This window comes from Centrocercus urophasianus, unplaced genomic scaffold, assembly GCF_019232065.1.
Source record: "Centrocercus urophasianus isolate 14NV4802_14NV808 unplaced genomic scaffold, USGS_Curo_1.0 seq_11, whole genome shotgun sequence".
Lineage (NCBI taxonomy): Eukaryota > Metazoa > Chordata > Aves > Galliformes > Phasianidae > Centrocercus > Centrocercus urophasianus.
Genome location: NW_024884253.1, coordinates 62,236,404 through 62,260,169, shown reverse-complemented (window position 1 = coordinate 62,260,169; position 23,766 = coordinate 62,236,404).

Sequence of the window (23,766 nt, the reverse complement as noted above, 5' to 3'; positions counted from 1 at the left end):
CCAAACCCAGCAAACCTGTAAGAGGATAGGGATCATTTCATTGTACTCCATTCATACGTAATGGGCTGTCAGATGGAATATGTTTGCCTTGGGGTTGGGTTTTTTGCTTGGTACAACAAAGGTTTCTGCAAGAACTATTAACTTCAAGTGGAGGAGTGTCTGGGATATGAAGAAACTGATTGACAAGAAGCTATATAAAGAACGTTGGAAAATGGTCTTTCTGTGGCAGGATTTGCCCCACCAAGGCTTTGTCCCAGTGCAGGTTCAGGAACCACAGCAAAGGTAACATAATCCAGACTGGAAAGTAATTTGCAGAGTGAGTGAAATCACTCAGAGCAAGCGAAAAATCACTTTTCAGAAAGACTTCTTCGCAGAAGGAAGATTTAAACACTAAAATATTTAGAAAAATTAAATTTCCTAGAATTCAGACACTCAGATTCCTCTCAGTTTCTTCCTGCCCTCCCATGGAGAAGATAATGACTACTGAAAGAGTCATTGGAAGCACAAGAGCATGTAGTTTGAGATGAGTTGTCTCAAAAAAAGAAGAGAAGCAAGGCACCAAGAACTGCCTAGTACAGTTCTCACATGGTGTCAAGACAGTCTGTACAAAAGGAAATGATCAGAAAAACCTGTGGTATGCAACAGAGACATCAGAGTGGCCATTCTGAGTAAGGCTGTGAGTTAGTTTGGCCCAGCATTGAGTCTCTGGTCATAGCAAGCACACAAACAAGAGTAGAGAATAGATTAGGCACATTTTCCCAGAATATTCTTCTAGCCTCTGAAAGTTTCTTGATCCAGAAGAGTTATTCTGGCACTTAAAAGCCTGAGTAGATGTTTGTAAATTTACTTAGTTGCTTTCAAACTAGTGTGATTGTTTTTTCCCACCTCTGCAAAGAATCATTTCCTTTGGTTAACTCTGACGTGGTGCCACTGTGTGGGACAAAAGGCTTACATGAGACAACCAGCAGTCATTCCTCACCCTCCTTCCCAGACTGCTTGGTGTGGCTGGTACACCCATTCTTGGACAGGTCCATTCCCAGGCTGGAGACTTCTGGTTTCTATGTTGACTCCTGGTGTGGAAGTCATCCCAAAACTTTGAATAAACACTTCACCCTGAGATCACCATCCTTCTATTCACAAGTTTCAAATCTGCTGGCATAGAAAGAATCATTTTTTTTCTTTTGCAAGTGCATCCACCCTCTGATGTGAATGTCATCCCTTTCACATTGCCCAGACTCACAGCCACGAGCCTTGCTCCTATAAACTGCTCAGCCCCATCATGCTACAAGCTGACAGACAATTTGCTCTATCACCCCACCTTAATCCCCAGCACTTTTTTGACATTGATGCTCTCCACACACCTGCAGCCCCATCAAACATCTACATGTTGGTTCATTTATTCTGGTTGTATTAGCTTATATTGCCCAGATTGAATTTTATTACTATATCCTCCAAATAAGGTTTTTGCCTGCATGATAGTCTTTGCTTCCTACTATGAGATTAGCTGCAAATTTAATTTGGCAGCTATTCATTCCCTCTTGATACCTACCATTAACAACAATAAAAGTAGAATTCAACAACTGAGATTCCCAGCACTTTTTGGGTACCTGTTCTTATTTCAATATAAGGTTGTTGATCATTCGGTTTTATCTATTTACAGTCCTCCAAGTAGTGTTTAGTATACAGAGCAACTCCCTGACATGCTATTAATCACTGTCTTTGAAACGACTGTAGAAAAGATACTTGGCTGTAAGCCAGTACTTTTGGGATTGCATTAACAGTTTTATGTCGTATTTCAATCACTTGTGCTGTGCAAAATAACCCCCAGTGTCCCTCCCTCAAAGTATTAGGTAAAAATTGCAGCCCCTGTGATAAGAAAGGGTTCTCAGAAACATTAATCTGCAGAGAGCTGTTGGGCAGGAAGAAAAGGGTGAGAGCATTGCCACACGGCCTTTTCCTGCACTGAGAACTCCATATAGGCACACATACTTGAGGGGAAGAACCCTCTTTCCCCATCATCTTCTCATTGTTACAAATATTGGGATACATGTGGGTGGCTTTCAGCATCCAGAGCCTTCAGTTTATGCAGATTTAGAAGATCCTTAATTAAACAACAGAAGGCATGTTATCCTGTCTCCTTTCATCAGCTTGGTATGCATCAACTACAGCTGACACAAACCAATTATCCCTGTGGCAACCACAGCTTTTGACAGCTCATGACACAGATCGCTTGCAACCTGTAGGCACCCCATGCTCTTTTGTCCTTTTGCAGATGATCAATGGCTGTGCTGAGCACCTCCTTTTCTTCAGGGATGAGCTACTGGACTTCTGCAGTAATGGCAGCCAGTGGTGGTACAACACTGGGGATGTGGGCCATCATGCTCAGGAGCAAGTTTAAGCTGATACTCAGACTCTTTTAAGGTGGCTGTCTATCCCTGCAGCCCAATGCTACCAGGCTGGGTGATGGACACCCTGAGGTAAGCAGCCCCCACATTAGTTATATGGCAGGACTATGACACACATCTCACCACTCAGGTTCTGGGAGACAAAAGGTTGTATCCAGCTGCCTATAAAGTGCTGCGGACATCAGTAGGAGCAGCACACAGAGGCAGCAGTAACCCATTGCAACATATTAGAGGAGAAAAAGACAGATAGCAACACCATTTCAAAGCTAATTAGAGGGCAGAAGGTGCTTCCTGGGCTATTGACTCAACTGGCTCTGCATCATGGCCATGAGCCATACATGACCAGGAGCTCAGGTGCTGGCCTGGGTGACTCTGACAATGTCAGCAGCCCCACAGTGATGTCCTACACAAGGCTGCTTATGGCTCAAAGGTGGATTTAGCATTTTTCTAAATTTGATCCACTTATCTTTCTCCAAGAGCATGAGCCAAAGGCTAATATCTTAAATAAGCTTCCCATTAGCTTCCTGGACTGTTGGAATTATGCACAAATAAAATGGCCCTAAATGCCTTACTTTATAGAAATAATATTTATTTTGTTGTTTCCTTCCATGACCAATTATACAAAAACACAAAGCACGTAGTAGGATGTGATCAACATCGTAAGGACAAAAAGCTATTTTTCTTCTCAGCACCTCCCCACAGAATTGTAGTCCAAATCTTCTGTCATGGAAATCAATGAATGTTTTAGAAGTCAGATCAAGAGGATCCAGAGCAGTCTCTCTACACTTTTTAATTACTTGAATTAACGAACTACAGCTCTGGGACTCAAAATTAAGTTTCTTTTTAGTTTTGTATATTTTTCTCCCTTCTTTAAACAGACACATTTGTTACTATCATTTCATGATAAATCATCATTATAGTTTGCGAAGGAATCAATAAATAGATTGTCAGAAAATAGAGAATATGATTTTGTCCCTCCCCCTGCCTTTTGGAGCAGAATGCTAAGTATCAGTCTGTAGAGTGGAAGAACAATTTTATTACCAAATACAGAACATGCTAAAATTCCCAGAGATTACCTAGGAAAGTAGATGCCTAAGAACTAGAAGTTGATTTTTAATGTTTAATTTTTAATGTTGAGTTAGGGGTGTTTTCAGAAAACACCCAAGTGCCTCCATGTGTACTTAGCTGAAACGACTTTTTAAAAAGCGTCTCTTCTGTAAAAAGGTAATATTTCATAAAATTCTGTTCTAAAATTTTAAGAACTTCTACAAAGTCTGAAGGCACCGTGGAATACTTAGGTACCTCTTTAAGACTCTAGTGAATTTAGGCGCTATAATTTTAGCCACTGGAGGGCTCCCTAATTTTTTAATTAATTTAATAGGACAGTTGGAAGAAGAACGGAAGAAGGAACTAGTCAGGGTTGTCCGAGTCATTACCACAATCTCTACTAAATTTCATACAAATTCTGGTCTCACTTTCCATTAAATGGAAGAAAAAAAAAAAAAAAAAAGACAACAGAGAAATTGAGAGATCCCAAAGTGAAATCATATTAAATGTGCCTGGTACACCAAGCACATTCTGCTTTTCCAGCTGTGGAGATGCTCCATACCGTACAAAGCACAGACTCCTGAAGTTGCACGTGCTACAGTATTGTTGTACAGGCAACAAGAGAGGTGACAACACCATGTTTCACCTCTCTGGATGCGAAGTCCACCCGATACATTAACTGGAAATTTTGTTTCACCTTCATGGTTCTGAACCAAGAAAAAAAAAAAAAAGCAGAATCTCCCCAAGTGATGGTATTCACCCACATGTGTCATGATCAAGGGACTTCCTACTCACTCCACTGTATGCATGGCTGATCTTATCAGAGACCCAGTGATGCTCCTCTTGCCATAACTTGGGCTCTCTGCAGAATGGGCAGCCAATAACCCTTAGTGATAAAACATTTGCTAGTGAATAGTGGAGGACATATCACGGGCATACTTGTCCCACCAACAGCCATATTGTCAGAACTAGAATTGAATAACTTTTAAATACAGTGCTGCAAAACCATCCATCCTACGGGTCCGCTGGCTGTACAACTTCAGTGTAGGGGCTACCTGTGGTCTGGCTTTCACCACAGTGAGAAGCAGATTTAGACTCTTACAGAGAGGCATATTTGCTGCTAATAAAACATAAACCTAGAAGAAAAGTTGGTAAAATATTTAAATATCAGACATTCCTCTGCTCTTTGGCTTTCCAGTTGGCACAAATAACTGCCATAGTTTGGAATGTGATCAAACGTTTCATAGGTACAAAAGGGCTAATTTATAAAGAAGAATTAATCCCTCTACAAGACCAGGCTGGCTGAAATTTCTCTTTCCCCTCTTCATGTTGCAAGGCTCTCAAACATTTTTCTTCATTGAGGCTCTGTGGAGAATTTTTCCACCAACAGGATTGGCAGCCTTTTGAGGCCACATGCTTTATTTCAGAGATCCAGAGGCTGAAAGACCCTATTTATCCACAAGGCAAGCATAGGTTCCCCACTGACTTTATAAACATTTGTGTGGGTAACCATTCAGCATATCTCAAGGTTGACTCATAAGGTAGAGATATCCCTGAGATCAAAAGAGGTGATGAACAAAGGTACAAGATCATGACAAATGTAGTGTGGCTACACAGAAGTGATGCAACTGGAGTTCCCTCAGGGCATGAGGAGTGAACAGAAGCCAGAGGAGCACATAGTGACCTTGGTATGGTCACTACCTTACATACCTTAGATGGTATGGAACAGAACTACTTATTTTGATCTAGTACTCCGTTAAATGTTGGAAATTACCATTTCCTAAGCTCTATCTCACACTTTTGCTGACCATGAACGCTTCAGTCACATTTTCTTCACTTCTCCCTTGAGAATCCTAACTTTTGTACCTCCTCACCAATAACATCTGTATACTGATAAAACACAACTGCAATTTTGACAGGGATGTTCAGCACTTCGAGATTGGGATTGGTTGCTTCCTGTTATCCAATTTATCTCCTTCCTGAAATTACTATTTCTCACTTGACTCCAGAGCCAAGCTGCTTTACACCTGCTGTGTTCACCCACAGAGACACTATGTGCTGCAGACTCATTAATCTCAGTAAGCGAAGGCAGTGGGTGAGAGAGGAGAAGTGACCTCAGAGTCGTATAAGAGACAGTTTGCTAGTTTGCTAGAGCAGTCTATGGATGTCACTATGGATCTCAATTTACCTGTTGAGGCCACTGAGAGGCAACAGCCAGCTTACATTATGCAGAGGCAGCAAAGTCACCATACAATGCTTTAGTAGAAGCTGCTCCTTTGCCGTGGGCAAGTCTGGGTCTTCTGCTGGGCTTTGAGGACATGTTCTTGGTTCACTTGGAAGCAAAACCAGTTGGTACCAAATAACACAGGTCAAACTAACTCTGCTACCAAAAGGGCACGTCTCACCTCATCAGAGAAGCCCACCTATCCAGCCCACCCCACCATTCTGGGACTAGCCCTCTGTCCCACCACATCTCTAGTTCCAGTCATCTCTGCAGCAGCGCCACAAATACACTTATATAGAGAAGCACCTTTCAGACATGCATGTTGATCATTAGATAAATATATTGAATTAAACCACAATTTGGCATTAGAGCTGTCATGAAACTTTAAAATCATTAAGTGTTCAATTACTTCCTAGAAAAGCTTTGAAGTGGTGCTTTTCAACTCAGCTCTCTGGCTGCTATCAGTGTACTGCAGAACAGGACAATTGCATGCCCCCGGCCTGGTTGCTGGCAGCCTTCCTGCCTTTTATTTCATTAGGTCTAGATGTAGATTGTGACCATAATAGAAAGGTTGGGCAAAGTGTTTTTTATTATTTGGTTTTAAAAATTCACACTATAAATATAAATGCCTCTTAAAAAAAAAGATCTTGTTAATCTCAACTTGGTCTGTTGCCTGGGAAGTTTTCCTTGTAACATTTAATATTAATTATGGCTCGTGAAGATTTCTTTATTTGCTGAATTGTTTCTAATTATTTCTGTCTTCATCACTGTTCAAAATTGATTATTTCATGAGAATGCAGGTAAAAATGAGACTTTACCTATGTTTCATGCAGAAATCACCATCAATTTGTTAATCACAGAACAGCTTTTTTGGTTGCATTAGCCTGTGGAAGATGAAAAAGAGAGAACTGAAAGATTTCTGTAAGAATGCCTAAAGAAGTGGCAGAAACACGATACAGCTTTCAAACACAGACAAGGCTTCATTCTTTCTGTCTTGTTTGATAAAAAATGAACCACACAGTGAATGCTGTAGCTTCATGTTACTCCTGTCAGATCTTTAGCAAGTGGGTGCCCACGGAATTTGATCATAACCAGAGAAACCTCATTTGAAAGGTTTCTCATTATGTTTATTAACTATTGACTTTAAGGCGGCAAAATAAACTGTTTTCAAAGAGATTCAATAAAGTAAGATCTGCCTGGCCCTTTGCAGGCTATTATGAGAGAGGCTAATGCTATGTATCAATGGAAATATACAGAGAGAAAACATATAATACAATTATTCATAAAAGAAAGCTAAATCACCAAGCAGTTACACATCACTTACGCTGAAAATATCTTCAATTAAGGTAGGAATGAAGTAATATTACATTTTATGAAAGTTCTCATCAATAAGCCTGACACATGCCATCTCCCATTTAATAACGTATTTTACTTCTAATAATTATCCTTCCCCTCTCCCCCCTCATGAAACATAAGAGAGGTCTCACAGAAATGAAATGTAATTTTGGGAGGAATTTAAGCCTTGTGGTTTAGGGAACAGAAAAATCCCCTGGGATCTCTCTGGGGAGACTGGGAGGCATTTTCCTGTTTGGAAAGGAGCAGTGACAGTACTGGATTGCACCATCAGGATGGGACAAGAAGGAGCACTGGTTAAAACCAGTCAGCAGCCAGTGCTCCTCGTCTCTGTTAACATACTAAATGCTACTCTGTGTGCATGACAGGGATGCACTGCACATCATCCCACCCCCTGCACCTGGGTCTTGGTGTCTGCAGCACAGAGAGGAACCAGGTTGGAAGGCAACCAAGGGCACCAAGCAGTGATTCCTACAGGCAGCCTCACTCAGTCCAGCCTCACATAAGCTCTCTTCAGTCAGGAAACAGTGAGGCTGCAGCTCCCCACATGCAGCTCTAAAAGCAGAGTAATCAGAAGAAAAAGCAAAGCCATTGAGCAGCAGCGATTATAGAGCGACTGCAAAGCTACAGCAGCTGCATTGTGGACAGTAGCAGCTAGAAGCCTGGATTTCCATGTCAGTATCTCATGATTCTCTCCTCCCATCATTTCCTTTAGAGACAGAAGGTACACTGGGACTCGGTTACTTGCAGCGCCTACTGACATTTTGGGCACCCTTAAATTGTGTAGCACAAGCAGATTCCCTTCTGCTCTGCTCCGAGGAGCAGTGACTAGAGGCCAGGGACTATGAACGCTGGAGTAAGCTCGAAAAGATCAAGTGATGCACAAATCTTGAATAAAATGAATGAAAGGTTATAGCACAGAATCATAGAATGGCTTAGGTTGAAGGGGGCCTTAAAGTTCATCCAGCTCCAATCCTCTGCTGTGGGAAGGGCTGCCACTCACTAGATCAAGCTGCCCATGGCCTCATCCAACGTGGTCTTGAATGCATCCAGAGCTGGGACATTCACAGCCTCTTCTGGGCAGCCTGTGCCAGTGCCTCACCACTCTCAGAGTTAAAAATTTATTCCTAATATCTAACATAAATTTCCCTTCTTTTAGTTTAAAGTCATTCTCCCTTGTCCTATAACTGTCAGAATGAGTAAGAAGTTGCTCCCTTTCCCATTTATAAGCTCACCTTACATACTGGAAGACAGCAATTTAGTCTCCTTGGAGCCTTCTCCAAGCCAAACAAGCCCAGCTCCTTCAACCTTTCTTCATAGAAGAGGTGTTCTAGCCCTCTGACCACCTTTGTGGCCCTCCTCTGGACCTGCCCCCAACAGCTCTGCATCCCACCTGCACTGGGCACAGTACTCCAGATGGGGCTTCACAAGTGTTAGGCTGCACTGCTCCGAGTTTAGCTTTTATGTATATATACATACAAACATTTAGAAATATATTTGTAGAAAGAAAAAAAGAAAACATATATATCACACTGCAAAATAAGCTATTAAAACCTTGTGAGAAATTGCATCTTAAGTCAATCAGGTGCTTTTCTGAATGTGAAATACAGCCAATTACTCAAACACCTTCACTGAGATGTTGTCTGATACACCCAGCTAGTGCTGTCCTTCCAGGAAACAACCAAGCTTGGCAAGCTATGCACCAGGAACGCACTCATGGGCATTTCCGAGGATACACTGTGGTGTGACTGCCCCAAAGCTACTTTGTAGTCCTACCAACAGTGCTGCAAAGTTCATTAGGGCTTATGGCATGGAAGTGGCAGAAGTAGAGCTTGTTCTACACATGTTCATATTGCTACTCTCATCTGACTTCACTCACCTGAATCTTGCTTTTATTTCATAATACAGCAATTTTCCCCATGCTCATTAAAGAAAAAAATGAAAGCAAGGAGGACCAAAGAAAATGCAAATTAATACTGATGAAAGTTTAAGAAGGTGGAGAGCATAGCAATAAGCCTGTTCTATCTCTCCCAGGCTGTGCTCCAGCAGAGAAATAATTTTCCTCTCCAAACTTCAATGTAACAAATTCAGGAATCATGTCTGACTACAAACCATCTAGAAAGACATACATTTATTATCTATCGAAAAAGAGATCAGCCTTCAGAACATGGTGAGTTCTTAATGAAGTTCTATTTGCAACAGGTCAAAAAGTTTAGACAGGATAGATTCTCACTAAATGTTCCACTGGAATTTATGCTACATTTAATGTGATATATCTGTAAATAAAAGTAACTAAAAAGGCAAAGAAAAGCATAGATTTTTCTTGATTAAAATGAAACAATCAAAATGATTCAAGTGAGAGGATTACTAAGACAACATTTCCCAGAAATTATAAATAGAGTAAAAAAAAAAAAAACGAATTTGTTTTTCAGTTGTAATTCAGAATGATTTTTCATGCTAAAGTGTCAGAACTGTCCTTGGAAAAGGTGCCCAGGTTCCAAGCAGGCTCTCTTACTGTACTGCTTACCTATACTTCTTGTCTTCTGTGTTAAACATAATTACCTTTATTGACTGTGCTTTCGCTGGCATCAGCAGAGTCAACTGTTCATGAGCCACTTTAAGAAGTGTAAGTTGTCTCCGAGAAAGACAATGGCTTTCCTTTGTCATTCATTTCACCCGGTCTTCATGAAGGCACGTTTCCTGAAGAACTTCAGGAAGCTTTATGATCTGCAAATGTACACTTGCCTCCTTCTGCTCAGCCTCCGGATATAGCTGTAGCAGATATACCTGTATTTATTGATCTGTAAACTTCCTTTAAAATACATCTAGTCAGCTCCTGCCCTCCATGTCTTCTCATTTATGTTCATGCAACTTGGAACAAATGGCCCTGATTTCTCTGGAGAAAAGAGATATGGTAAACAAAGCATGAATGCGATTTTGCACAAAGTGTTAGAATCTATACAAGCAATAACAGATTGTGTGCAGTTTTTCATTCCTTAGGTATAAACCTTCACAGAGATAAATGGTCAAAGCTCACAAGTAATGAAGCTCTCATCTGGGGCTCAAATGGCTAAACCCCCCACCAAAAAAAAAAATCACAACTATTTTTAATGTAGTAGCCTTTTTTTCTGCACACTCAGGGGCACACACAGATGTCCCTGTATGAGCTCACTAACCACAAATCATTGTTTTAGGTCTGACACAAGATACTGGATAAACACAGCACATTCACTACATGTATTAAGCATGCAATCCTCTTAAGAGGTTTTATGGTATAGAATGAATAGGAGTGCCAAAACAACTCTTCAAAAATCTCATTTAAAAAAAAACAGGTTGAAAAGGGTTAATGGTAGTATCAATGCAATTCTGATTTAACTCCATTGGACTGAGGAAAAAAACCAGAAAATGGCAACTAATTGTTTGCTGCACAGTTAGAAAGTCTAGATAATGTCAGGCTGCGTTTAGTTTGTCTCACATTATCTGTATAGAGCGTTACCCCAGCTCTCAGGAGAAGATTTGACTGGTCTGACCCAGACAATAATGACTCCTCTTGATACGGCATGTTTGCCAGGTACTTCTCATTGAATATACACAGTTGGTGCTTTCCATCTTTACATTAAGAAGCTTTATGGAGGAACACAACGTCCTGTAAAATTGTATAATTGAAACTGTGAACCCAACTGAATTTGGGTTCACACATCCTCTGAGGTAAGCAGTGAAGCATATTTGTTTTAGGTTAGTGACGTTATTATCGATATCATTCACTTATTACCTCTTAGAAGATTTCTTCCTACTGCACACAGTGTGTGCAGGATTGCACATTTCACATTTTCTGAGAGGCCACATTTTTATTTCAGCGCACCTATATACAGCCCGGCATCTAGAGCCAGCTGGAATTATCTTTCACATCACTGCTTTTTTTCTGTTTCCTTTTCTACAACAGTTTAGAAAAAACAGGAGCACAACAGCATAAGCTGGGCATAAATACCTGTATCTTGTCAATATCAGAAAGCAAGCTCCATATCTGTCAGAAGAAAACAAAGACACACGGCTGTCCTTGAATCAAATTACAACCACTTTTAGCAGCGTGAGCAGAAACTTTTCCTAAGAATAAATACATTCCCCTTTTCCAGGACCATTTTCAAAATTCTGGGTTCTGTTCTGAAAAAATTACCAGATCCCGAGATCATATCGACTTTATTCAAACCTATTCTCTCCATCTCATCATTCCATGATTCTATACCTGCCACTGTAGCCCAGGTACCTGTCAGAGCAGCTCACTCACGCTGCTGAGATCCAACTTCCCATGGCAGCCCATAAAGCTCCCTGTGGGCTGGGGCAGTGCAGGAACCACTGATGGGAAGACCACGGTGAACCTAGTAACACAAGTTTGCCTTGCTCTTTCCAAGGACTAGGTGGACACCCTTTATCCAATTGCTGCCTACTGCTTGGTCCCCATGATCACTGTCCCAGGTCTCAGTGCTTCTTCCTCATGCTCTGGGGAAAGGTGGCTGCTGGGAGTCATTGTGACCTGTTCTAACCTCCAGTGTACGTGTCACCAAGAGGTGGGCTGCTGACAGATCATGTGGAGAGAAGGTACTCAGAGAAATCTTCATTTTAAATTAAGATTTTTTTTTCCTGTAATTACCAATTACCATAACAAAGAAACTGAAGGGGCTGATCTGATTTGTATTGAGAACAGTTGTTTCCACCTCTTTTCTCTTGTCTTGAGATTGAAACATGCAAAGTATCAGTGAAGAAACTTTCTAATAAATTACTGAGTTATACCTAAGCATCTGAAGAATTCCTATATGCCTATGTGTACGTATACATATGTATATATATATAGATGTATGTATACGTATATGTTGAAAAGCATAAAGAAGCTTGAAGCTGACAGGTGACACCTGACTTACTTTACAGATAACAATTCCACAGTAAAATGGCACGCTGCGTTGTCTTCTCTTTCTGTGTTTTGCTGTCATACCTTTTCTCGTCCTCAGTGCCCTGCTCACACAAACCAAGCTAATGAGCTAAACTGTGGAGTTCCACAAAGAATCCAAATCACTCCATCCCACCAGTCTAGACAGACACAGAGACATTTGCAGTCGGTGGGACTTTTCAGATTTTTTCTAAATTATTATAATGGCAGTAACGTCAAAGTTGTAAAAATACAAATGAGGTATTACTTGCCTCTTCCTTTTCGTGTGCTTAAACTTCTGATCAAAACTGTCCAAGTTTTCCACCCTGACTGCTTATTCCTAGGACCTATCTAAATAAGCTGACACAACCTACATGTAGTAGAATCATCATCATAGGGCAGCACCAGGTTCCCACATGGTGCCACTGAGCTGGGCTCTCTGCAGGGTCAGGATCCTTGGGGTTCTGCCAACTCAAATGCAACATGGGAACACTGAACCCTTCTATAATCATAGAATCATTTGAGTTGGAAGGGACACATAACGGTCATCTAGTCCAATTCTCCTACAGGGAAATGTGCAACAGATCAGGGTGCTCAGAGTCCTGTCCAGACTGACCTGGAATATCTCCAGGGATGGGGCATCCGCCACCTCTCTCATCAAAGCTGCAACTGCCCTCCAAGACAAGAGAGATTTTTCAGGAAAAAGAAAGGAAAGGTCATACTCAGAGAAACATGAGCAAACATGCAGTTTTTGTAACGTGCACTTCTCCTATTTTCCTTCTTTCCCCCTCATTCATCAGACATTTGAGCTGCATCAAGGATTTATTCCTTTTTCTAGTTATTTTTTTCCGACTCCTCCATCTCTCTACTTATGTCATTTTAGGCCTGTGAACCAATTTCCTTTTTTCTAACTCTCAGAGTATCTTCAAAACATTTCATTAGGCCTTTTTCCATGCCTTCTCCTATACCTTCCAGATCACCAAGTTTGTTCAATGTTTTTCTAACTCCTTTCGGATGCCCCCTCTCTTTCCTGCTGCTCCATATATTGGCAGTGCCTACCTGATAATTATCTGCCTCCACACACCTTACTTTTTTTTTTTTTTTTTTTCCTCCCTTTTTACACCTTGCTTTCCCTCCAATTCTAGCAAAATCACTTGCTTTAAGATATTTTCCCTGTAACAGCAACAGCTTCTTCTGTACTCTTCAGCATTTTACCTCATGGAATTCCTTCAGTCAAAATGTCTTCACAGAATCACAAAATTGTAGGGGCTGGGAAAGGACCTCTAGAGATCACTGAGACTGACCCACTGCTAAAACAGGTACTTTGCAGCAGATTGCATAGCTAAGTGTCCAGACTGGTCTTGAATATCTCCACAAAAGGAGACTCAACCACCTCTCTGAGGTTGCTCTGACTGTAAAAAAGTTGTATGAAATTTCCTGTGCTCTAGTGTCTGCTTCTTGCTCCTTGTTCTACTGTTGCTCACCACTGGAAAGAATCTGCCCTCATCAACTTGACTACTGCACTTTAGATATGTATAAATAGCAATGAGATCGCCTCTCAGCCTTCTCCTCTCCAGCCTGAAGAGCCCCAGGTCTCTCAGCCTTTCCTCACACAAGAGATGCTCCAGGCCTTTAATTATCTTTGTTGCTCTCCACTGGACTCTTCCAAGGAGATTCCCGTCTTTTTTGAACTAGCACTCCAGATGTGGCCCCACCAAGGCAGAGGAGAGAGGGAGGATCACCTCCCTTGACCTTCTGGCCCTGCTCTTTTTAACATACCTCAGGGTACCATTAGCCTTTTTGGTCACAAGGGCATACTGCTGACTCGTGGCCAACCTGTTGTCCACCAGAACACCCAGGTCCTTCTCCATAGAGCTCCTCTCCAGCAGGTCAGCGCCTAACATGTACTGTTATTCCTCCCAGGTGTAGGATTATACACTCACCCTTGTAGGATCTCATCAGATTCCTCTCCGCCCAACCCTCCAGCCTGTCCAGGTCTCACTGTATGGCAGCAGTGATATGCCAGCTGATATGCCAGAGAGCAGCTGATATGCCAGCTACTCTCCCCATCTTTGTATTACCTGCAACTTTGCTTAAGGTGAACTCTACTCCATCCTCCAGATCATTAATGAAAATGTTGAACAAGACCAGACCCAGCATCCACCACTGGGGAACACCAAGCTTCCAACTGGACTAAGCACCATTGATGACAACCCTCTGAGCTCATAGGAAAAATCTTCCATTCCCTGCTCTGTGTGCTTTAGTCAGTGAAGATCCAGCACTTACCTGCTTAAAGAAGCTTAAGTAATACTTACGCAGGCAATGACAGCACTGTACACAATTTTTCATGGAAACGTGCAACAGGTAATACAAGGTTTGTAGGTAGCTCTGCATTTGCGTTACTGGGAAAGCGAGCTTAGAGAGATGAGTGATAAATACTTACTGCTCTGTAATGAGCTCTGGCTAAAGGAGGATTTGCTTATTTTTCTGCACTATTGTATCCATGCTGACCAACTGAGAATGAGAATTGGACTGAGTGCGGGTGTGCTTATACCAAACTCTGTCTTCCTGCATGTCTTCACATACTAATTCTAAGACAACCAACTTCTCTAAAATAAGTTACAGAAATAAGGAAAATGCCTGTTTGTTTGGCACGAAGAATTAAAAAGAAAAAGAATTAGGCATTATTTTACACTCTTTGTCAGTTTGGCACTGCTTTCTTTCGAAGGTTCTCATTAACTAGTAACCACACTTGAAAGTAACCTAATTAAGAAGCATTCATGAAAGAGAAGGAGAGATGGCTTTGAAACAGCTGGTAATTGTTAATAGTTTGTTGGTTTTTTTTTTTTTAACAGACATTCTAATTCTGCATCGTGCGCCACAACTGCAGAGTTGCAATGAACTGAGCTCTGACTTTTACACATGAAGCAATCAATTTACTGCTCTTACCTATGTGATGAACCATTTATTTTCACTTATATTGGTGTCTAACTAGCAACCTGGATGGTCAAGTGACTGTTCCTTCTTCACTTCAGATCTATATTCATTTTAGATATGAACAACACGACCTTCCTTCTGCTCCTGAGATTTGAGACTGAGAATTCACAGAGATCATGAAACATCCTCATCAAGAACTTAACCTGCTTTAGACAAAGGGGATTTTTTGGTCTTACTCTGAAGCTTACATATCTATGTTTCTGCAGATCTTCATTGATTTTTCTATTCTTCCTAGGCTACTCACACTTCTATTTCTCAAATAATTCTACCCTTTCTCAGTCATTTTCCTCCCTTCCTTCTCACACATCCTATTCTCTCTGCCATGAGCTATTTGCCATGTTAGCCTATCCTGCTAGTCTTGGAGCCTTCTTTCACAGAATCACAGAATTGTAGGGGTTGGAAGGGACCTCCAGAGATCGAGTCCAACCCCCCTGCCAAAGCAGGTTCCCTACAGCAGGTACGCATTAGGAGTATAAATAGGAGATAAAACTACGTATTTTTGACAAAGTTGGAAGTCATCAGTTTTGTGGAACCTACACCTGATTGAAAAATGTCACTTCAGGATCACCATTACCTCTGCATAGAGTTTTGTTCGTGCATTAGACAGCACCTTTCGCAGCATTTGGATGATGTTACAAAACCACTCTAAATCAGATCTCATATAGATCCATTAGTGACTGAGCTCACTATTCCTAGCAGTCCTTTAGCAACTCAGTATTGAGGCAGGTGGACTCACCAGGCCACTTTACATTTCTTATAAGAGTTTTGCAGATATTTAGATCTACTCTTTTTGGGGGGACAATGTTTCAGTATTTTTCAGGCTTTATTACTTACCACCTTTCCACAGAAGTTCGATTAGGAAAAACAAATCTCTCTGGAGCAAGAACATAGGAAAATAAATTTCTCAACAGCTCCTGTGTACAGCATCTAAACAAAGCCAGTTGGAAAAACCTTTTTTGGGTCTAACCCAAGCATGTCTACCAAAATAGGTCACAAAAATAAATAGCATTCTCACACAATAGAAATAAAACAATGATGGAATGGAATTATTCTGTAAGCCTATCTCAAGAGAAGGTTTCAGGTAGGTAAAACAGGTTCATTTAGCTCAATACATTAATCCAGAAGTTTTACCAAGCCCAAAATTGATTCTGGGGCGTGAAAGAGATTGAGATTCATACCAAGAAGTGCTCAATGATTAAAGCATTCCTCTGAGATGTAGGTTTCTTACCTCTGCTTTCAGACTGATGAATGCTTATCTAAACACATATGTAATCAATGAATGTTAAGATATTATTATTATGAAATAAACAAGAGAGTTTAACAAAGCAGATTATAATAACAAAAGGAGAATAGATAGAAGGCTTACCCCTACCCTAGGCTCACTTACAAAACTCCAGCAGAACAGATCTCCAGAAGAGGCCCTTCCCCACTGGTAGCCAGCTCTCAAATAGGTCTAGGAGAGGTGGAGCCAGGCTCCACCCCTTCCGGCAGCACAGGTGAATTGCCTTCAGCTGTGCTCCTCTGGCTGATTCATTGCTCGCCTCAGGTGATCAATCAGAGGTTCAGGCTGTGACTCAGCAGTTCCCATACAACACCTAAAACAGGATCAGCACTGTTGAAAGAAAAGTGTTTAGAAATTTGGCTGCCCAGGTTGCTGCCCAAGCCATGAGTAGCACAGACTGACTTATTTGCATTTCTATTACACTCAGCTGATTTTTCTCCACAGAGTAATTTCCAGGATATTGTTCTCAGCTGGAGACATTCGTACTGTTATCTATATTCTCTTTTCTAAACAAGCTGCTTTTCTTTTCCCTCAGTTCAGAATGGAAAATTTCAAACTCCCAATTTTTTAAACAAAATGAATCTCCTTAGTTTTTCCTCCTGATCAAAGTTACATCTGTGTAAATGGCTAAAACTACAAGAGTGCTGCAATTTGCTGGTGCACCACTGCAAGAGGCTAAGACTGTCAAACCTGAAGAGTGTAATAATCTTTTTGCAGATGTGCTTAAAAAGGAATTTCTATCTTTTTAACAATACTTAGCATTTTTTACTCGTTGCTGTTGCTCATTATCCATAGAATGCTTATACATTGTTTTCCATTTACTTACTGGCCAGGATGAAAGTTGCTGATAATAGGGACGAAACAATCCATTCTCACAGCTGATGCTCCTAACGACACATGTCCTGGAAGAAAAATTTAAAGAAATACATGTCATACCTGCTTGTACACACTTATGAATGTCACTACAAGAAGTGATTTCTAAACACCCTATTTAAAATAAGCAAGCAGAACTATAGCATAACTGTAGGGTTGTTTAGCAAACAACATACCAGAAAAGAAGAAGAACATTCCAATTTTTGTTTGTCATAGTAGACTCCTGAGAGACTTTTCTCAAATTGTTCTATTTTCCCATTCCTCATACCATTCATCTCTATCAGTCAGAATAAAGAGATCTTTAAGCACCCTGTCACAGAATGAGGCAAAGATCTGCTGTAAGTCTCATTGTATGTCGCTTAAGTTATGTTTTAAAATTTTGTTTCTTCTTGCCAAAAGCGAACATTTAAAACATGTAAAAATAGTCAGTTCAAGCAGAAAAACAGTTTTTAGAAACATTTAGGCTACAAATGTTTTCCAGGTCCAAGGCTTTGTGCAGTACAGGACTGGCTACAGGATACTCCTTATTTTTTTCATGGTTGTGACTCTTGGTCTATTTTTTATGCTAAAGATTGTGCCTGAAGTGGCAGTTATGTGTGTCAGCAGGATGTACTCAGGGATGAATATGGCTAATCCAGGGCACTCGAGGGGCAAGGCTAATTGCCTTCATCAGTGAGTACAGTTTGACACCTTCAGTGAGATCCCGCCTATGATCTAAAGGTCAGCAGTTTAGGATGGAAAAGAAACAGTGCTTTTTGTCACCATGCTGCTGCGTAACTCCTTTGTCACTGCTGCTGGGGCATTGTGTGCTGCTCTGGTCACCTTATCTTCACTCATGCAGCAGAGTCTAGAGTGAAGAGCAAACGCAAGAAGCAGGGAAGATCAGCAAGGGCACAAGCAGAGAGGGACAGGTCAGAGGGAAGTAAATGAAGGAAAGGCAGAGAGCAGGTGCAGATAGAACAGGAAACCTATGCAGAGAAATAGCTCAGGTTGTTGTTTTAATTAGGATGTGGAGCTCACTGCCACAAGAGTTCAGTGAGTCATCTGCAAGATAATAGAGTTGTTGTAGGTGGCAGATTTTGGAAGAGATACAAAACCTGTTTCAGACCACAAGCCAGTTCCACATTGCTAAGGGGCTGCATCTACCATGGGTGTAGTTGTTCCAGTTCTATGCAGCTCTGATACACCGTAGCAGTGGCTGCTTCACTTAGGACATGACCCCACACCTAGCTCTGGCTGGATCAATCCAGCCAGGTCACACGTAGAGGATGCAGTAACAGCATTTTAGACAGCCAGGATAAAATTTAGGTGAGTAACAGAATCATCTTTTATCATTACTTGCAATGAAACCCAGGTGACTCATCTACCCTCAAAAATGTATTTCCATGGTACTCTCAGTGTCATTTCTGACTATGAAAGGTTCAAGCGAATAATTTATGAACATACTGTAGCAGCTCAGACAAGGGATGTTTCTCCAAGCCAGGTTTCTTGATAAGACAAAAATGGAAAATGAAAAGCTGCATTCTGATCAAACTAGGACTTCATCCAGCATTTCACCTGAACGCTCAAAAATTTATTTCAAAGTTCTCTTCTGGTCTAGAGCCAGTGATTTAAACCTGATTTCTCTGCCTGTCAGAAAGGATAACATATAATTACCCACCTTGCCAGGGCATCACAAAAAATTAGTTACTATTTGCATAGAGTTGTTGAATAATTCAGAAATCTCTCTCTGCTTTTATAAGAGACTGTTTTCTAAAGCAAAATAAAGTATTAGCCATTTCAAAGTGATAGCAGGGAAGAAACCAGTCTCCATTACACAGCCTGAACAAGGTGGTGATGCCTGCCAAGTCTAGGGAACAGCTAAGACACAAAGATATGGGCAGCCTGCTTCTCCAGTAGCCTCCTCCTCTGAAGGGGGACGATGACATGTCCATGTTGAGAATCTTATGACACCCCTTCTTTATCTGTGCAACAGCTACAGTGGGAAGATAGGACAAGAAGGCCTCAAGTTGCACCAAAGGAGTTTCAGATTGGATATTAGGAAAAATTTAATCTCTGAAAGAATGATGAAGCATTGGAACAGGCTGCCCAGGGTGGGTGTGGAGTCACCGTTCCCTGGAGGCATTCAAGAACCGTGTGGATGTGGCACTGAGGGACATGGTCAGTGGGCACGGTGGGGATGGGTTGGGGTTGGACTAGGTCATCTTAGTCTTTCCAATCTTAGTGATTCTATGATTCTATGATTCTAGATGCCCTGATTATCACAGACTTTTGTGCTGTTTTGGTTTCACATGGCAAAATTGCTGTGAGAAGAAAGCTGTAATTCAGCTTAGGTATTTAGATTTGCTAAGATTTGCAGAAAAACAGTTAATTTGCATTCAGTTTCACTCTTGAGCGCACCTGGCATGTTAAGTCCATTATGTCACTGTTGGACTAGCTGGTCTTAGTGGTCTTTTCCAACTTGAATGATTCTATGATTCTATATTTGGAAAATTTTGTCTATTCTTTGCAAGATTAGAGAAAACTGTGCATGCTGGGATCCCAAAAATTTCAAGGCAAGGATATTCAGTCCACATGCTTCTTCAGTTCGTTGTTAGCTTGCTCTTTCATCTGCTCTAATGGATGTAACACATCAAGACTGAGCAGGCTATGCAACAGAGACCTGCTCCAATTCCTTGTTAATTGCTATGCTGCAGTGTCAGCAACTGTGTTCAGGACCCCATGCAGTACACGCTGTATGCACATGTGCTAAGGACATGCCTTCTGAATTCAGTCCTTTGTGAGAAGGAGCTGTTTGTGTGTAGCTTGGGTAAGCTGTGTCATGTAAGACTGACTGGGGCTTTTTCTTGGATCATCTGCTTTGAATGACAGTGAGGAGAAATCAAATCACAAAGCACCTATGCCATGAACTGAGTTACTTAAAACTCCGGTATCTGTGCTTCCTCCATCTTTAAAATGGTGGTCCCCTATTCACACAGAGCATCAGCTCTCTTTTGTCCAGGTGAAATATATTACACAAAGTTGCAGATGCGGTAGGAGGGGTAGGTTTGCAAGGGGAAATGGAATGATGCCAAAATCCCACCAATCTTGATGTAGAAAGCTTTTTTATTTCTATTTTGTTGCTTACATGTTCATCACCTACCTCAACACCTTTAGATCCCTAAGCGTGGAGTATGGAGGGGTGGTCAAAATAGGATTACCCTGAGCACAGGGTGAGAAGTCTCCTTGAGGCCTGGTGATGCCTACTCATTTTCTTGTGCTTGTGCATGGCCCTTTGTGATTTGACCTGCTTTTTTGCTTGGGACTGAAAAGGAGAAAAATGATAACAAGTGCAGGTCTTTCATTTTTACATCCCAGTGATGACTTGCAGATATCACAGAACACTCCAGGTTGGGAGGGACAAATAAAGATCATCGAGACCAACTCCTCCAGGCATATTGTTGGAGCTGATCATAACAGCACATCTATTTGTGTCACAACACCCTGTTGGCTAGGAGTTTCCTGCCTGGGGATGGGTACGTGCCATCATATACCACCGCTTAGTGAAGTGTCCCCATATGGGCAGCTGTACCTCATGCATGCAACCACATGCTTCAACAGTTGTATCTGTGCTCTGCTGCTCGTGCCAGATTTCTGGAGATGAGTTTAAAAAGATGAATTAAAAGAAAATGAATAAAACAGAGAAGCAGACACACACAAGGAGGAGAAAAAAAAAAAAAAAGAGATGTATGCTAACCCTGCAAACCACTGGGGAATATTCTTTTCTATTTGCATAATGCTAGTTTTATTATTTTAACTCATCGCTTCTCTCTTCTTAGTTTTGTTTGGGGTCAGGATTAATTAGCAAAGAATGCTACAGAGAATAAATTGCAGCAGACTTGTGCTTTGTTCCATGCTGGAGTGACCAAGACATGAGAAAAGCAACTTCTCACTGTCTCTGTCACTGGCATTTCTGGGAAAATATTCAGGAAGAATTTTAACCTAGATCTTTCTCATATATAACAGGAACTAAAGAAAAATGGATTACACTGAAAGAAAAAGATGGCTTCCCCTACCCACCCAATCTTTCAGCAGTTCATTTCTGTTGTTTACATAATGAAAGACAACAGTTCCAACAGAGAGGGCAATGTAGTATGAATTTTCCACTTCTGCATATATACCCCCCGTGGCAAATTTCTTAACAATGATAAAGGAGCTGCTGAAACTCAGCAACTTTTGGTACAGATTTTTTTGAAATACAAAATATCACTTATAACTAAAATCCCTTTGAACTTTATTAAGAAATTCCAGCAGCCATTTTCTCTTCTGTTTCTTTTTTCCATCAGCCCAAAGGAATAAATTAGTAGCAGCTACTTCATGCATGTAAATGTACATGAGTGCGTACACTCACACGAGGGCTCCATCTCTGCAGGAATGCAAACAATGGACAATACTGCTGCAGAAAAATATGTAGAAACCTTCCAAAAAGCAATGGCAGCTGAACATGTTCTCACTGACGTATTTGTAACTAGATTTCAGAATCTCTGTTGCTTACACAGAGATATGTACGGTGGGTGAAAATGAAGGACAATTGAAGTATTTCATGTCATAAAGGGCCCCTTTAGTCTCTTTTTTATTTCTAATAATGTTCCTTTCCTTTTTCCTTTTTCCTTTTTCCAAGCCTTTTCCTCTCCCTTCTTTCCACCTTTCTACACACAAATGAAAAGTGCACTCATTTAAAGTCATCAGATTTACATTTCCACAGTAAAAATGTATTAAAAAGCACACACCAGAATTATTGTGTGCATAATATGGTTCCCATTATATTGTGAAGTATCAGCAATGAGAAATGTTGTCACCAATGCCATCTTAAATTTATTAAGCAAATATTTCTGGAGATAGTGCTCAGATTTTCATTTTTCTATTAGGTGATCCATTGGACTTTATTTTCTTTTGATTATGAAAACAACTGAACATTACACTTATAAGTTCTAGTTGCTTGCACCATCATTTGCTTTTAATGGGTTTCAGCAGCAAAGAGAAAATTAATCTAGGGAAATCTCATAACAGAAAATGAGGAATATCTGATTATGTGCACATAGCTAGTACTGAGGAGGGTATTTGCTCATTTTAAGATAGGCACGAAGGACACATTTTAGTTCCTTGGACACACAAGTTGCTGCTCACATTTATGGACACATTTCACTCAAAAGTCCACTCTGATGGACACTTATCCAAAAAGGAACAAGGAATAGTTTTTCCTTCTCTCAAACACATGAGAGCAGGTGCAGGCTTCAACACTTAAACTGCGGCTGCAACCCAAACCCACACCTCTGAAAGTGCAGTTCACTTCCTGAAGGTGCTTGCTTCCACCCTGTTTGGTATGAGGATCTGCTTGTGCACTGAGCATCACCTCATGCCATCAGGTGCTCCTCTCAGCCAGGCTGTGTGCTGAAGCCTGGTGACATCCAGCAGCTGGGAAGGTGCCATTTGTTCCAGAGGAGGTGTGGGCTTGCAGGACCATTAGATATATTATCATAGAAACGTTAAGGTTGGAAAGGACTGCAAAGATCACCTAGTCCAACCACCAACCTGTGCCCACCATGCCCACTAACCACATCCCTCAGTGCCACATCAGCACTTTCCTTAAACACCCTTAGGAATAGTGACTCCACCCCCTCCCTAGGCAGCCTGTGCCAGTGCCTCGCCACTTTTTCTGAGAAAAAATGCTTCCCAATACCAGACCTGAACTTCTGGCACAACTGAAAGCCATTACCTCTCACACTAGCTCTTGCCTGAAAAAAGAGGCTGACCCCCTACCTCACCACAACCTCATTTCAGGGGGCTATAACGTCTGAGTGTCTTCTTCTCCAGACTGAACAATCCCAGTTCCCCCAGTCACTTCCTGTAAGACTTGTGCTCCAGACCTCTCACAGCTTTGTTGCCCTTCTCTGAACACACTCCAGGGTCTCAATGCCTTTCTTTTAGTGAAAGTCCACTGGTCTCTCCTCCAAAGGAGCCAGGCAACAGGAAATGTACTCACAAATACTTGTCAAGTGGTGGAAGAACCCTTCCTCTGCACCACAGCAGTTGGCGATGAGCAGCCACCACTCAGCTGCTTCAAGGACAAAGGGAACCCAGTTCATCCAAACTGCCCTCTGCCCACATCCCAAGTGGAGGTATCATGCTGTAAGAAATTATGTTGTTCTGTAAAGTAATTCAGCTACAGATTGACTTATGTGACAAGAACTACAGGCTGCATTTTCCCTCTAATGCTGTCAGCATTTTGAGACTTACCCAGAACCACTGAATGAGTGTCCCTGGGGCTTGCAGCTTGAAGGAAGAGATCTGACCTGCTTCATGCAGAGGGCACAGCAGCTCTTTGACGCTAACAAATGTATTGCAGAAGTAAAGGAGACGTTGCCAACATGGCAGAGCTGAAGCCTGTCCCTGGAGCAGCAAACAGGCCAAAACCCAGCTCCCATCAGCTCTCCTCTTCAGAAGGTAGCAAAGAGTTTATGCTGCAGCAGCTTGTTGCTGTGAATCTCAGATTGCCAGCCTTCTTTTCAAGCCTCTGTAAGAAAAGATGGAGCATTTTCAGTACTGCTGACTAAGAAACAGAAAACAGAGCTCACAGAGAAGCAACTTCATGCTGAGAACATTTTTGGCCTCCCCACTGGTGAGA